The sequence below is a fragment of the Lissotriton vulgaris genome, chromosome 11, assembly GCF_964263255.1.
Source record: "Lissotriton vulgaris chromosome 11, aLisVul1.2, whole genome shotgun sequence".
Classification (NCBI taxonomy): domain Eukaryota; kingdom Metazoa; phylum Chordata; class Amphibia; order Caudata; family Salamandridae; genus Lissotriton; species Lissotriton vulgaris.
In genome coordinates this window covers 870,005,026-870,021,934 of record NC_141699.1, presented here as the reverse complement: position 1 = coordinate 870,021,934, position 16,909 = coordinate 870,005,026, and the positions used below count along the sequence as shown (strand labels likewise).

At 45.0% G+C, this 16,909-nt stretch overlaps 1 protein-coding gene across 1 annotated transcript in view; it reads left to right on the top strand.

The window, feature by feature from the left end:
- The window catches only part of KIF1A (kinesin family member 1A), a 2,508,766-nt gene that overhangs the window by 2,200,335 nt on the left and 291,522 nt on the right, over positions 1 to 16,909 (top strand). The window lies entirely within an intron of this gene.

Below are 16,909 nucleotides of genomic sequence, written 5' to 3'. Positions count from 1 at the left end.
GACGGCATCTGTTTTAAGTATATGCCAGTTTCTCCTCAGAATGTTTCTTATAGTGTTGGACTCCTTGGAGAAAGTGGTAACCATTCTGAATCTTCCTGTGTCTTTGGTAGTCTTCTCTTTTGTCTTTAGCAGATCTTCTCTTTTTAGATTTTGAACCTTTCTGCGTGTACTCTCTAACAGTCTGGCCCTGTATCCTCTTGCCTGAAAGCGATCTATGCTTCCTTTAAGAGCTATGTTATAGCTTTCCTCACTCGAACAGTTCCTTTTTAACCTCAGAAACTCCCCATAGGGGATACTATCTTTTAGCTTTTGAGGGTGACCACTGTCCGCGTGCAGAATGCTATTCCCAGCAGTGGGTTTTCTGTACAAGGAGGTGTTTATCTTCCTATCCTCTACAGATACTTTCAGATCAAGGTAACTGACTTCAGTAGTGCTGATATCTCCCGAGAAATGAAGATTAACTTCATTGTTATTTAAAATTCCTATATATTCCTCGGCTTCTGCTGTGGTACCCTCCCAGATTAAAAACAGATCATCAATATATCTGTGCCATGCCACTATCTTGTCAGTCCACTCTTGGTTCACCCTAGACCAGGCTACCTGCTCCTCCCACCAGCCCACGAACAAGTTCGCGTAGCTGGGGGCGAAGCAGGTACCCATCGCGGTCCCGGATGTCTGTCTAAACAACTCCCCATTAAAGGTGAATATGTTATTACATAGACAAAAATCTATAAGTTCCAACAACATAGAATTATGGGTGGCAAATCTCATGGATTTCTTGTCCAGGAAGTATTTAATGGCTGTTAAACCTGAAGTGTGATTGATGCTTGTGTACAAGCTTGTGATATCAAGTACCATCATGCAATAGGTTGGTTGCCATCTAATTTGTTCAATATGACAAATAAAATCAGTGGTATCTCTTATGTATGATTTTAGTTTAACCACCGCATCAAACAGAAAATAGTCGAGGAATTTAGAGAGATTTTCAGTTAGACTACCTAAAGACGACACTATTGGTCTACCCGGTGGTTCTCTCTCATTTTTGTGAATCTTAGGGAGGTGGTAAAAAGTCGGTAGGGTGGGCTCAGGAGTGTTTAAGAACAGATATTCATCCCCATCAAGCATCTGTTTATCGTGCCACAATTTAATTAAAGCATGAAATTTCCGAATGCTATCTTGATAAATTGATGGTGTACAGATTTCATAACAGTCAGAGTTTTTTAATTGTTTATATGCTTCTTCTTCGTAGTATTTCCGTGTCATGAGGACTATATTTCCTCCCTTGTCTGAAGGTTTATATATAATGTCTTTATCATCTTTCAGACTTTTCAGTGCTTTTTTCTGATCCTTGTTTAGATTTTCATTTCTGTAGTCCTTGGTCACCTTTGATGTCATCCTTAATTTCAGTAGGTCCTTAGTGACCGCCTCTGAAAAGGTGTCGATGGCATCATGTGGCATTATAGGAAAAAACTGGGAGGGGGATTTAAGTCCACTAGTTGGTGCATCTTGGTCTATGCCCACATTTCTTATCCTCTGACTCAAAGTTTGTTCGGTTTCAGATTCGGTAGGATCCTCATCTTTTCGTAGATTCTCCAAAATTTCCAGGGTCGTTAGATCATTTATAGACAACAGATCCATGTCTTGTTTTTGTGTTTTCAAAAGTTTAGCTTCTTTTGTCGTTGGTCTCAACTTGAAGAATTTATGGAGTTTCAGTCCACGAGTAAATTTAAACAGGTCTATCTTAGTTTGTGTGAACTCAAAACTCGTTTTTGGGCAGAAGGTTAACCCTAGCTTCAGTACTGACTCTTCAGTTTTGGTCAGCACTTTACTTGTCAGGTTGACGATGGTTAAGTTGTCATTCGTCTCTACCATCGTCTGCCTCTTCGGCTTCTTGTGACTCTGGTCGTTGGTTGCGGTGTTTTCCCTCGACCTCTTCCCTTTCCTGCCACCTCGTCTTGTTCTTCTGGTTTTTCTGGGGGTCTGGTCTTTCCCCCTCGAAGCCATGAGGGGGAAATTAAGGATGACATCAAAGGTGACCAAGGACTACAGAAATGAAAATCTAAACAAGGATCAGAAAAAAGCACTGAAAAGTCTGAAAGATGATAAAGACATTATATATAAACCTTCAGACAAGGGAGGAAATATAGTCCTCATGACACGGAAATACTACGAAGAAGAAGCATATAAACAATTAAAAAACTCTGACTGTTATGAAATCTGTACACCATCAATTTATCAAGATAGCATTCGGAAATTTCATGCTTTAATTAAATTGTGGCACGATAAACAGATGCTTGATGGGGATGAATATCTGTTCTTAAACACTCCTGAGCCCACCCTACCAACTTTTTACCACCTCCCTAAGATTCACAAAAATGAGAGAGAACCACCGGGTAGACCAATAGTGTCGTCTTTAGGTAGTCTAACTGAAAATCTCTCTAAATTCCTCGACTATTTTCTGTTTGATGCGGTGGTTAAACTAAAATCATACATAAGAGATACCACTGATTTTATTTGTCATATTGAACAAATTACATGGCAACCAACCTATTGCATGATGGTACTTGATATCACAAGCTTGTACACAAGCATCAATCACACTTCAGGTTTAACAGCCATTAAATACTTCCTGGACAAGAAATCCATGAGATTTGCCACCCATAATTCTATGTTGTTGGAACTTATAGAATTTTGTCTATGTAATAACATATTCACCTTTAATGGGGAGTTGTTTAGACAGACATCCGGGACCGCGATGGGTACCTGCTTCGCCCCCAGCTACGCGAACTTGTTCGTGGGCTGGTGGGAGGAGCAGGTAGCCTGGTCTAGGGTGAACCAAGAGTGGACTGACAAGATAGTGGCATGGCACAGATATATTGATGATCTGTTTTTAATCTGGGAGGGTACCACAGCAGAAGCCGAGGAATATATAGGAATTTTAAATAACAATGAAGTTAATCTTCATTTCTCGGGAGATATCAGCACTACTGAAGTCAGTTACCTTGACCTGAAAGTATCTGTAGAGGATAGGAAGATAAACACCTCCTTGTACAGAAAACCCACTGCTGGGAATAGCATTCTGCACGCGGACAGTGGTCACCCTCAAAAGCTAAAAGATAGTATCCCCTATGGGGAGTTTCTGAGGTTAAAAAGGAACTGTTCGAGTGAGGAAAGCTATAACATAGCTCTTAAAGGAAGCATAGATCGCTTTCAGGCAAGAGGATACAGGGCCAGACTGTTAGAGAGTACACGCAGAAAGGTTCAAAATCTAAAAAGAGAAGATCTGCTAAAGACAAAAGAGAAGACTACCAAAGACACAGGAAGATTCAGAATGGTTACCACTTTCTCCAAGAAGTCCAACACTATAAGAAACATTCTGAGGAGAAACTGGCATATACTTAAAACAGATGCCGTCATTTCCTCAGATATTCCTGTCCATCCCCTTATGACCTTTAGAAAAGCTCGTTCCCTGAAAGATAACTTGGTTTCCAGTCATCTAGATAAGTCCCCATCCAGAACCCAAAACACCCTCAGGGAAATGAAAGGATTCTTTCCCTGCGGGAAGTGCAAAGCCTGTGCAGCAAGCAAAAGAGTAAGATCATATAAGGTAGAGGGCATGAGGCAAAACAAGCAGATTAATAAATTCATGACCTGCCAAACCAGCTTTGCAGTATATTGTCTTGTGTGCCCCTGCGGACTGAAGTACGTGGGAAGCACCATCAATATGGTTAAATTGAGGATATTGGAGCACATGCGGGCTATAAAAAATAAAGACTTCAGCTACCCAGTAGCACGACACTTCTCCATCAAACACAATAGCAATAGGGACCTGTTGCAGTATTATTGTTTGGACTACTTACCAGCAAATATTAGAGGGGGAGATCGTTTACTCAAGCTTAGGAGGCTGGAGTCACGTTATATCATTGATCTGGGAACCAAGATACCGAAAGGGCTGAACAGTGGGGAGGAGTTGGCAATCCATTTGAGTAAATAAAGCACTGTGATATCTGAAAACGACCTGTGAGGCACTGTCTGCAAATGTTTCGCTTTTAAACATGTCGCTTGAGCCGATACACGGCATAATTCTATGTGGGTAATACAGGACCAGCAGCCTTTTTAGAAGGCTGCATTGCCGATCCACGGCTTAATTATGACTGTATGAATATCATTTTAATTGATGAAATTTGCTAATGTTGAAATGTAACATAAATGGAGTTTCTAACCGACATGCCAAAGTGGGTTCTGTTATGAAACTGAATAATTGTTGACCAGTATTTACTGTGTTAAAATGGCGCCCACGTTAAACACAATGACGCCAAGTCCGTCCTCTATTGCCACAAAAGACACGTGACATGTGATGTTTTTAATAAAATATGGCCGCGAGTATTTTGTTTAGAACTTACGACACTGACGAAGGATGTAAATCCGAAACGCGTTTGTCCTGAATAAACTGCTGTTGAGCTACAGAATCCTCGTGAGTGCTTTTCTTTCCTGAAGGATAAGAGGAAAGTTTGGAGCTGGGATTTATATCGCGGTACGCCACCGCGTTTATTGCACCCGACCAGGAAGTGCCCCGCCTATGGCGTGTGGAGGAGCGAGATATATATATATATATATATATATATATATATATATATATATATATATATATATATATATATATATATATAAAGCTCCACGGGTATTGTCCAACAATGAGCGGCACACGAAAGTAAGAAGCTTTTACCCATCAGCCTTTTATTGGTATGGAAATGCGTAGGCAGAGTTAATCATGAACACCTGACCTTCAGAGTCCGACGCGTTTCGTTTACACTTCCTCATGGACAGTTCAAAGTCAGTAAGGTGCATGGTGGCGATGTTAGTTCCATCGTTTGGCAAAAATCGATATGCAGGATTGCAAACACGTAGCCTTTAGGTTAAACAAATCCCTTTCCTTTCCTGAATGGATGCACCTTCAATTGCGTGCGAAAAGGCTCCGAATGAGCCCCTCTGCTGCAGCACGTCCTAAATCCATGCTCACTCTCCCACCTCACGAGCTCCTCTTCCCAACGAGCTCAGTGGCCCCCTCCTGGGGGGTGGTGCCAGCTCGGCGGCAGGACGGCCGCCTATACACAAAGTTCCACGGGTATTGTCCAACAATGAGCGGCACACGAAAGTAAGAAGCTTTTACCCATCAGCCTTTTATTGGTATGGAAATGCGTAGGCAGAGTTAATCATGAACACCTGACCTTCAGAGTCCGACGCGTTTCGTTTACACTTCCTCATGGACAGTTCAAAGTCAGTAAGGTGCATGGTGGGGATGTTAGTTCCATCGTTTGGCAAAAATCGATATGCAGGATTGCAAACACGTAGCCTTTAGGTTAAACAAATCCCTTTCCTTTCCTGAATGGATGCACCTTCAATTGCGTGCGAAAAGGCTCCGAATGAGCCCCTCTGCTGCAGCACGTCCTAAATCCATGCTCATTCTCCCACCTCACGAGCTCCTCTTCCCAACGAGCTCAGTGGCCCCCTCCTGGGGGGTGGTGCCAGCTCGGCGGCAGGACGGCCGCCTATACATAAAGTTCCACGGGTATTGTCCAACAATGAGCGGCACACGAAAGTAAGAAGCTTTTACCCATCAGCCTTTTATTGGTATGGAAATGCGTAGGCAGAGTTAATCATGAACACCTGACCTTCAGAGTCCGACGCGTTTCGTTTACACTTCCTCATGGACAGTTCAAAGTCATTAAGGTGCATGGTGGGGATGTTAGTTCCATCGTTTGGCAAAAATCGATATGCAGGATTGCAAACACGTAGCCTTTAGGTTAAACAAATCCCTTTCCTTTCCTGAATGGATGCACCTTCAATTGCGTGCGAAAAGGCTCCGAATGAGCCTCTCTGCTGCAGCACGTCCTAAATCCATGCTCACTCTCCCACCTCACGAGCTCCTCTTCCCAACGAGCTCAGTGGCCCCCTCCTGGGGGGTGGTGCCAGCTCGGCGGCAGGACGGCCGCCTATACATAAAGCTCCTCTGGGCAGGCCGAAACGTTATGCTGGTGGCGATTTAAAATAAACAGATATTTTCTCACCTTAAGCCTGGGTCGGCTCTCGTTTCCTTACTGGCGGTATCCTGGTGGAGTTCGGATTGTTGGCGCGATAGGGGCGAGTGATTGATATATATATATATATATATATATATATATATATATATATATATATATATATATATATATATATATATATATATTTTTTTTTTTTAAACTAAATAACTTGTCCTGGATTTGCGGCACCTTACGCGACCCCAGAAAAACGTAGGTAAGGTTACGCGGGACCATCGCGTCTTCCATAACTTCATTATGAGAAATGTAATATCCATATTATTTATGAAAATATCACTTTTATAACTCTTTCAATAAAGCATATATGATTGATCTAATACATTTATCGTATGTTTAATGTATTATGAATGAAAAATGACTTCCGGGTCACCCCAGTAATATATTTCGTACCTAAGGTACACAAGGATATAATGAAACCTCTGGGGAGACCAATTATTTCAGCAAGGAAGGGTTTACTGGAGAACACTACAATCTATATTGATGCCTTTTTGCAGGAAAATGTTAAGTCATTACCCTCTTATGTTCAAGATACTTGTGACTTCCTGAGAAAGTTGTCTAATCTCACTTGGGAGGAGGATTGGTGGTTCATCACCCTGGACGTATCATCCCTGTATACGAGCATCCACCTTATGAATGGATTAAGAGCTGTAAATCATTATCTGGGAAGACGGCCCATTGAGATGGCAGAACCTAACAAAATGTTGATTTCTTTGATATCTTTCTGTCTGAACAACAATCTCTTTATGTTTTTGAACCAATATTTCCAACAAGTGAGGGGTGTGGCCATGGGGGCCTGCTTTTCTCCCAGCTATGCCTGTCTGCACATGGGTTGCTGGGAGCAGCAGGTCCTATATGGCACCCACCATGATGTGGATATCAAACATGTTGTACACTGGTATCGATTTATTGATGACATTTTTTTGATTTGGCGTGGCACTAAACAAGAGGCAATTAACTTTATAGCTAAGGTGAATGCAAATGCACTTAACCTCATGTTTACATCCAACATTAGTCAGGAACAGGCATTTTTCTTGATGTTGAGATCTATGTCAAAGACAAAAAAGTGGAGACTAGACTCCACAGGAAACTCACAGCTGGCAACACCATTTTGCATGCCACCAGTCACCACCCGGGGCACCTGATACGCAGCACCCCCGATGGGGAAATGCTCCGTATAAGACGTGTTTGCAGCTCTGACATCGAATGCCATCTGGCTGAATTAGCCAGCAAAAACAGATTCCTGACTACAAAGCTGCAGTGGTCGACTCAGCTATAACTAGAGCCAACAATGTTCCTAGGAATGACACACTACTCACTAAAAAATCTAAAGCATCCAATGATCCAGCCACTCAACCGGTCAGATTGATCATAACATTTAGTCGGCAACACCAGTCACTCCGTAAAATACTGAACAAAAACTGGAGTTTGGTGTGCAATGATCCGGTTATTGGCCACCTCATGCCAGGCAAGCCTGATAGTGCATTTAAAAAAGCGCGTTCTCTCAGTAATGCGTTGGTTAAATCAAGCCCAGAACTGCGTACCAATACGACTTGGTTAAATAACATTAAGGGCTTTAGAAAATGCGCAACCTGTAAGGCTTGCAAACATGGGTTCAACAGGATTCAATACACAACTCCATTCAGTGATGTACACTGCCACATCTCCAAACAGTTGACATGTCGGAGTTAATTCGCAGTCTATGTGCTGGAGTGTCCATGTGGCCTGCAATATGCTGGCCGTACCAAATTGCAGGTCCACAAACGGATACTCCAGCACATCAGGGCAATCAATATAAGTGACCAAACATATCCAGTCGCACGTCACTTTAAGTATTGTCATAACAACAGGAGTGAGTCTTTTGAGATCCTTTGTGGTGGATCAAGTTGCCCCCCTACGAAGAGGAGGCAATCGTGAATCTATACAACGTGCACTAGAAACTAGGTGCATTATAGACTTAGATACTAAGACTCCACAAGGTTTGAACTCAAGTGAGGATTTTTTCACCTGCCTCTAGCACCCCTGAATTTTAATAACTATAGGTGCTTTCTGTCTGATGCAGTTTACCTTTTTTCTACATAATAAATGTTTTATATATGAAATCTTTTTAAAAATATTTACATATGTATTGAGCTGCCTTAACCTTCTATGCACTGATTAGTATACATTGAGTATACTGTTTAAACCTGACATTCAAAGATATAATCTTATCAATTTTAACCCCTCTTTCTATATTCATATGCACTGAGCACATCACGGTTTGTTATATATACATTTATTGATTGTAGGCATAAGGCTTGGCATCATGCAAGGTTGGAGATTCACCATCATGGTTGCATTTTACATTATGTAGTGAACATCTCATGGCACCCCACTGCTATTATATTGGAGGAAAAGGGGGTGGTGATGAACAGAGTCTCTGAATTAAGCAGACCACTATTACCCAGTCCAAAGATCAGGGCTTGATCCATCACCGTTATTTATCTCACTGCACCATCCCAGCTCAGAACCTGGCTATATGCAAATCAGTCTGTCCCTGGCCCAGTGCATCATGGGAACAGGGCAGACTAAACTACCAAGCCAATTCTTCACCAGAAAGGAGACAAGCTACCGGGGACCGGTTTCTGGCATTTCAGCCTTCTTCGGCCCGGCTTGCTTGAATCCTGATGGTGCAGTGAGAAAGGGACTCATGTCTGAGTATACCCTGCCACACCTATAGTGGCCAAAAACGATTCAGAAAAGGGGGTGGTGATGAACAGAGTGTCTGAATTAAGCAGACCACTCTTACCCAGTCCAAAGATCAGGGCTTGATCCATCACCGTTATTTATCTCACTGCACCATCCCAGCTCAGAACCTGGCTATATGCAAATCAGTCTGTCCCTGGCCCAGTGCATCATGGGAACAGGGCAGACTAAACTACCAAGCCAATTCTTCACCAGAAAGGAGACAAGCTACCGGGGACCGGTTTCTGGCATTTCAGCCTTCTTCCGCCCGGCTTGCTTGAATCCTGATGGTGCAGTGAGAAAGGGACTCATGTCTGAGTATACCCTGCCACACCTATAGTGGCCAAAAACGATTCAGAAAAGGGGGTGTGATGAACAGAGTGTCTGAATTAAGCAGACCACTCTTACCCAGTCCAAAGATCAGGGCTTGATCCATCACCGTTATTTATCTCACTGCACCATCCCAGCTCAGAACCTGGCTATATGCAAATCAGTCTGTCCCTGGCCCAGTGCATCATGGGAACAGGGCAGACTAAACTACCAAGCCAATTCTTCACCAGAAAGGAGACAAGCTACCGGGGACTGGTTTCTGGCATTTCAGCCTTCTTCGGCCCGGCTTGCTTGAATCCTGATGGTGCAGTGAGAAAGGGACTCATGTCTGAGTATACCCTGCCACACCTATAGTGGCCAAAAACGATTCAGAAAAGGGGGTGGTGATGAACAGAGTGTCTGAATTAAGCAGACCACTCTTACCCAGTCCAAAGATCAGGGCTTGATCCATCACCGTTATTTATCTCACTGCACCATCCCAGCTCAGAACCTGGCTATATGCAAATCAGTCTGTCCCTGGCCCAGTGCATCATGGGAACAGGGCAGACTAAACTACCAAGCCAATTCTTCACCAGAAAGGAGACAAGCTACCGGGGACCGGTTTCTGGCATTTCAGCCTTCTTCGGCCCGGCTTGCTTGAATCCTGATGGTGCAGTGAGAAAGGGACTCATGTCTGAGTATACCCTGCCACACCTATAGTGGCCAAAAACGATTCAGAAAAGGGGGTGGTGATGAACAGAGTGTCTGAATTAAGCAGACCACTCTTTCCCAGTCCAAAGATCAGGGCTTGATCCATCACCGTTATTTATCTCACTGCACCATCCCAGCTCAGAACCTGGCTATATGCAAATCAGTCTGTCCCTGGCCCAGTGCATCATGGGAACGGGGCAGACTAAACTACCAAGCCAATTCTTCACCAGAAAGGAGACAAGCTACCGGGGACCGGTTTCTGGCATTTCAGCCTTCTTCGGCCCGGCTTGCTTGAATCCTGATGGTGCAGTGAGAAAGGGACTCATGTCTGAGTATACCCTGCCACACCTATAGTGGCCAAAAACGATTCAGAAAAGGGGGTGGTGATGAACAGAGTGTCTGAATTAAGCAGACCACTCTTACCCAGTCCAAAGATCAGGGCTTGATCCATCACCGTTATTTATCTCACTGCACCATCCCAGCTCAGAACCTGGCTATATGCAAATCAGTCTGTCCCTGGCCCAGTGCATCATGGGAACAGGGCAGACTAAACTACCAAGCCAATTCTTCACCAGAAAGGAGACAAGCTACCGGGGACCGGTTTCTGGCATTTCAGCCTTCTTCCGCCCGGCTTGCTTGAATCCTGATGGTGCAGTGAGAAAGGGACTCATGTCTGAGTATACCCTGCCACACCTATAGTGGCCAAAAACGATTCAGAAAAGGGGGTGTGATGAACAGAGTGTCTGAATTAAGCAGACCACTCTTACCCAGTCCAAAGATCAGGGCTTGATCCATCACCGTTATTTATCTCACTGCACCATCCCAGCTCAGAACCTGGCTATATGCAAATCAGTCTGTCCCTGGCCCAGTGCATCATGGGAACAGGGCAGACTAAACTACCAAGCCAATTCTTCACCAGAAAGGAGACAAGCTACCGGGGACTGGTTTCTGGCATTTCAGCCTTCTTCGGCCCGGCTTGCTTGAATCCTGATGGTGCAGTGAGAAAGGGACTCATGTCTGAGTATACCCTGCCACACCTATAGTGGCCAAAAACGATTCAGAAAAGGGGGTGGTGATGAATAGAGTGTCTGGATTAAGCAGACCACTCTTACCCAGTCCAAAGATCAGGGCTTGATCCATCACCGTTATTTATCTCACTGCACCATCCCAGCTCAGAACCTGGCTATATGCAAATCAGTCTGTCCCTGGCCCAGTGCATCATGGGAACAGGGCAGACTAAACTACCAAGCCAATTCTTCACCAGAAAGGAGACAAGCTACCGGGGACCGGTTTCTGGCATTTCAGCCTTCTTCGGCCCGGCTTGCTTGAATCCTGATGGTGCAGTGAGAAAGGGACTCATGTCTGAGTATACCCTGCCACACCTATAGTGGCCAAAAACGATTCAGAAAAGGGGGTGGTGATGAACAGAGTGTCTGAATTAAGCAGACCACTCTTTCCCAGTCCAAAGATCAGGGCTTGATCCATCACCGTTATTTATCTCACTGCACCATCCCAGCTCAGAACCTGGCTATATGCAAATCAGTCTGTCCCTGGCCCAGTGCATCATGGGAACGGGGCAGAATAAACTACCAAGCCAATTCTTCACCAGAAAGGAGACAAGCTACCGGGGACCGGTTTCTGGCATTTCAGCCTTCTTCGGCCTGGCTTGCTTGAATCCTGATGGTGCAGTGAGAAAGGGACTCATGTCTGAGTATACCCTGCCACACCTATAGTGGCCAAAAACGATTCAGAAAAGGGGGTGGTGATGAACAGAGTGTCTGAATTAAGCAGACCACTCTTACCCAGTCCAAAGATCAGGGCTTGATCCATCACCATTATTTATCTCACTGCACCATCCCAGCTCAGAACCTGGCTATATGCAAATCAGTCTTTCCCTGGCCCAGTGCATCATGGGAACAGGGCAGACTAAACTACCAAGCCAATTCTTCACCAGAAAGGAGACAAGCTACCGGGGACCGGTTTCTGGCATTTCAGCCTTCTTCGGCCCGGCTTGCTTGAATCCTGATGGTGCAGTGAGAAAGGGACTCATGTCTGAGTATACCCTGCCACACCTGTAGTGGCCAAAAACGATTCAGAAAAGGGGGTGGTGATGAACAGAGTGTCTGAATTAAGCAGACCACTCTTACCCAGTCCAAAGATCAGGGCTTGATCCATCACCGTTATTTACCTCACTGCACCATCCCAGCTCAGAACCTGGCTATATGCAAATCAGTCTGTCCCTGGCCCAGTGCATCATGGGAACAGGGCAGACTAAACTACCAAGCCAATTCTTCACCAGAAAGGAGACAAGCTACCGGGGACCATCATGCACTGGGACAGGAACAGACTAATTTGCATACAGCCAGGTTCTGAAACTGGGATGGTGCAGTGAGCTAAAAAACGGTGTTGGATCTAGCCCTGATCTCTTGACTGGGTGAGAGCAGTGAGTAATTCCATGGCCATCATGTTCCACAGGCAGGTGAACCAGAGATTGATCGGGGGTGTTTCAGACGTTTTCCAGTAAAGAGCAATGATTTGCTTGGCGGCCCCAAGCATGTGGAGCTGAGGTGCCAGTCACGACGAGTCCTGGCACGTAGGTTCACCGGCGGAAGGCCCAGGACGAGCATAAGCAGATTTTCAGAGAGTGGGTTCCCTAGTACCAGTCTAATGTGGCTTAGAACCTCCTTCCAGTAAATGGTCAAGAATGTAGAAAGTCCCCCGGAGCGTTGACAAGCCAGCATAAAGGTGATGAGGTGGGAAACATTTTATGTAGCCAGTGAGGGGTATACTACCATTGAGTCATAACCTTATATGCGGATTCCTGCTGGGCTATGCTACGAAAGAACTTCAGGATATCACGCCACAATTGTTACCACTGGGTAGGTGTGATGTCAGTGTCTGAGACCGACTGCCAGCGCAGCCGATAGGGATGCAGAGCAGTTTGCGGTGAGTGTTGGAGGACTTGGTATGTGCGAGAGATTAGCCCCCTAGAGTCGTCAAAGGAGCGGACCAGCCGTTCGAATGGGGCAGCCAACCATATGGCAGAACCGTTTAAATGACTGTGTTGTTTATATATATATATATATATATATATATATATATATATATATATATATACACACACAAACATACATTCACACATACATATACTGTATTTACTATGTGAGAAGCTTGCTTAGTATATGGACCTACTTATGTAAGTGGGTACCCTGCACTAATCTAGACGACCCTTATGGTGATTTTAGTGGCCTTAGACTGATAAGCGTAGCTCAAATCCACCCGAGTGACTTACCGCACTCACCTATAGTCACTATATAGGAAGTCAGCCGGACAGTGGAGAAGAATAAACAAAAGTCTTTATTAGGCCAAATAACACTCATATGAGAGGGCCCTGTCCGACCTCACTCCTAGGAGTGCGAACGAGAGGACTGACTCTCTGCATCACAGCAATACATTATAATGCAATACAGCAAAAAAGGGGTACGCCCCTTGTGGAAAGTTACCGAGCCTCGGACCAGTGGACAATGCTCTCACACAGTAGGCATCTGCACCTGCAAGGGATACATCATTATCTCTACTCAAGGCCATGGAGCTAGGCTTCGGCGTCTCTGGGCATGAGAACATTACTGATAAAGGGACTTGTTAGTTTCGGCCACAGCAAGCTGAGAAATGAAAACTGCTGTCTTAGTACATTTCTGTATTCCTGCGGGAGGGGCATATGAGCGAGCAAGGCCCGCAGGCACAGAGGGTTACACAAAATGGTGGCACACAGGCTAAGCTAAGAAACTAATATGGTCACACATACATTTGAATATGCGTAGGGAGCAAGTGGAATAATTCAGCATAAGTGCATATACGAACTTCATCAGTTAGCCATATGATGCTAACTCATACATCAGCAATGGGTAATTAGGGTATCGAAAAGTGAACTCTATCAGACCCTCCTTTTAGCATCATTGGCTAACTATGGCCTCATTTATTTGCCAAAAGGTAGCGCCGACATCCATTCTAGGGGCAGGACTTTATTTCTTTAATCTAGAACATCTTCTGCAATGAACATCAACCAACTTGCATCAGCAGGAATTTCAGTAATCATAGAAGTGGTATATTGACCAGGTAACTTCTTTTTCGGACGTATATTCGCAGCACACATTGAACAACATGGAGGGAGGCAGTATATGCAAAGGCAGAAAGTTAGAATTACACTCACCACACCAACCAAACCCATCAATATTTTCCAACCCCAGGAAGAGAAGGCACCCCAGAGCCACCCTTGTAGGGACCATGTCCCATTATCCTGATGTAGTTCAGTCGCTAATCTATGTAATTTCTGTACTGCCAAGTTAACAGTCGGGGCGGAGTCAGGTATATAAACACAGCAAGACGTCCCGATGACGCGACAGGCCCCGCCCCTATCAGCCAATATGACGTCAAGCACCATCCTGTTCTGGATCGTAAATAATCTCATAGCCTGAATCTCAACAGATATGTTAGTCGTAATGTCGGCTTCAGTTAGAACCACCTTTTCCATTACCCTAGACAGTCGTCTAATAGCTCTGCTGTTAAATATTGGACCCCAGAAAGGAAGCAGACCCTTAGAAAAATCAGTCCATTGTTGGTACGAGGTGTCTGTTTGATTGACGTCATCTACCTGAAGTTCCCTCCTTTTGCGCTGCTCTTGTGGCTGCTCCTGAGGACTGGGGAATCGACGATGAGTTTTGTGGTAATCGGAGGGAGCCACATACACAGGGGGAATCATATAGGCCAGGTAGCACACCCCACCCCAACCCTCGGGCAACCATAAGTATCCACTATCACCGCAAACGAAATAGATACTGGGTGGGGCAATCAAAGAGGGGCTAACGGGCAAGCGTATTGAAGCAGTCACATTACAGGAGCTATTACCAACTTTTATGGGACCCCTTCCTTCTATACAGAAAAATGGAGAAGGACCCACCACAGCCAGGGGTATCAGAGACTTGGAACTGTCGTTACTCTTCGGGGGGTGCCTGTAGGACAGAGTGGCATTCAATTTCAGGAAACTATCCCTAAGTCTGTCAGTATCATTTGGTGTCAGGAATCGACCCAGCCTTTTCTCACATGTCTCTATAAAAGTCTGGTCAAAACGTCCATCAGTATATATTCGTCCGAGGGAAGAAGGAGGCAGAGGGCGTACTCGCATTGTCATTGTCCACCCCCTATTCTGTAGTCGAGGAGTCAGGGAGTCTGGCTGCTGGAAATATTTAACAAGACCTATAAGAGTATACCACCCCACACAACTATTCACCGGAGTCAAAGGGAGAGCAAGGAATCTGTCTTTCTTATAGGCAGCAGAAGGTAAAAGCCCACAAACCCAACAATCTGTCAAGTTGGTAGTGGCGTGTGCATGGTGCAAAGTCTTAATAAAAACATTGTCCTTATAACTTTTCCGTAACATTCTTTCACCATAATCAACAGTAATCATATTATGTTCAGGAACGGCAGTGGGTGTGGGTGCAAACACATGAACTGGGTAAGCTTTATCTAGGAAAAACAATATTCCAAGAGTCACTAAAAAGGCAATCAAAACAATAATTATGACCACAATCTTTCCTTTTCGGGGAAGGGCCAACCAGGGGGAATCAGGCACAGGTCTTGGAGGAGCCGCGAAAGGCTGCTCCTCATCAGGAATGGGCCGCCCAAAGGGATACATTCTTAATACTCGTTCAAAATATATCAAAAATCAAAAAATGAAAAAAAACACTTCTACTAAAAAAAAATAGTCCCAGACAATCCTCAACCGGCCAGAGGGGTTCTTCAACCCTTAAAAGGGATCTTCTCCCTGTGTCCTTCAAAGCCTCACAGGCAGGCTTTTACCGTCCATACCTAGCTCCAACGTCGCTGTTCAACAATTTAGGAAACAAGGGAAGCACTTAATTCGGGCCCCGCACCACTCTATAGTCTCATAGCACACAATCTTCGGCTAAACACCAGGGCTCTTACAAGTCCATCCCTACCACTAAATCTTCTTACTCAGAATGTCCACTAAGCCCTTCTTCCAGTGTTTAGTCCATCATATTTCAGCTCTGTTACTTATTTTCTTCGGGGCCTCAAATTGTAACGGGTGCTCCCTGGCACTTCGGGGTCAGTGAACAAAACGGGTGAATCTGTGGCAGATGCTGAACTCTCTGGTGTCTCTTCACTAGTGGCAACAGGAGTAGTAGAGCTCACTGAATTCTCTATTCCGCTTCGCTCTTCTCCAATCAGTGAAGCATCCGAGAAAGGAACATACCTCGGAATAGACTCATTCTCTTCGTCAGCGATGCCATCCTGTACCCATTTGTCATAGGGCAACGGGAGCGGGACTTTTTTCACATGTGAGGCATGCGTTCACGCCTTCCTTCCGTCGACCCGGAGTGCTGTGCGCGTGGTGAGGAGCACCTGGCGCGGTTCCGACCACCTCGGCTCCAGACAAGACTTCCGCTGATATCTTCTCACGACCACCCAGTCCCCTGGGTGGATGGAATGTCCAGGCCCCTCCGGCAACGGCTTCAGAGTGTCTGCTACCTGCTGATGAATAGAACGGAGATCTTTAGTCAAAGCATACAGATAATCTGTCAACAAAGGGTATGGCACTTCAGAAAAACATTTAGGCCTGGGCACTCCCCAGATATTGGCCGGACGGCCGAATACCACCTCGTGGGGGGAGACGCCCATTTTTGCATTCACAGTGACTCTCGTTGAAAGCAAAGCTAGGGGAAGTGCGTCTGGCCAACGGAGACCTGTACTCTCACATATTTTGGCCATCTTTAGCTTGAGCGTGCCGTTAAACCGCTCCACAAGTCCTGCTGCCTGGGGATGTAAGGCTGAATGGAATTTCTGGGAAATGTGCAAACCTTTACATATTTGTTTCACTAATTCTGCATTAAAGGACGTACCATTATCACTCCAGATCACCCTAGGTAACCCGAAACGGGAGAAATACTCCTTTATCAACATTTTTGCGGTAGAAATGGCTGTGCAATCTTTCGTAGCGTACGCCTCCATCCACCTACTAAAGGCACATACGACTACAAGGACGTACTTCAAGT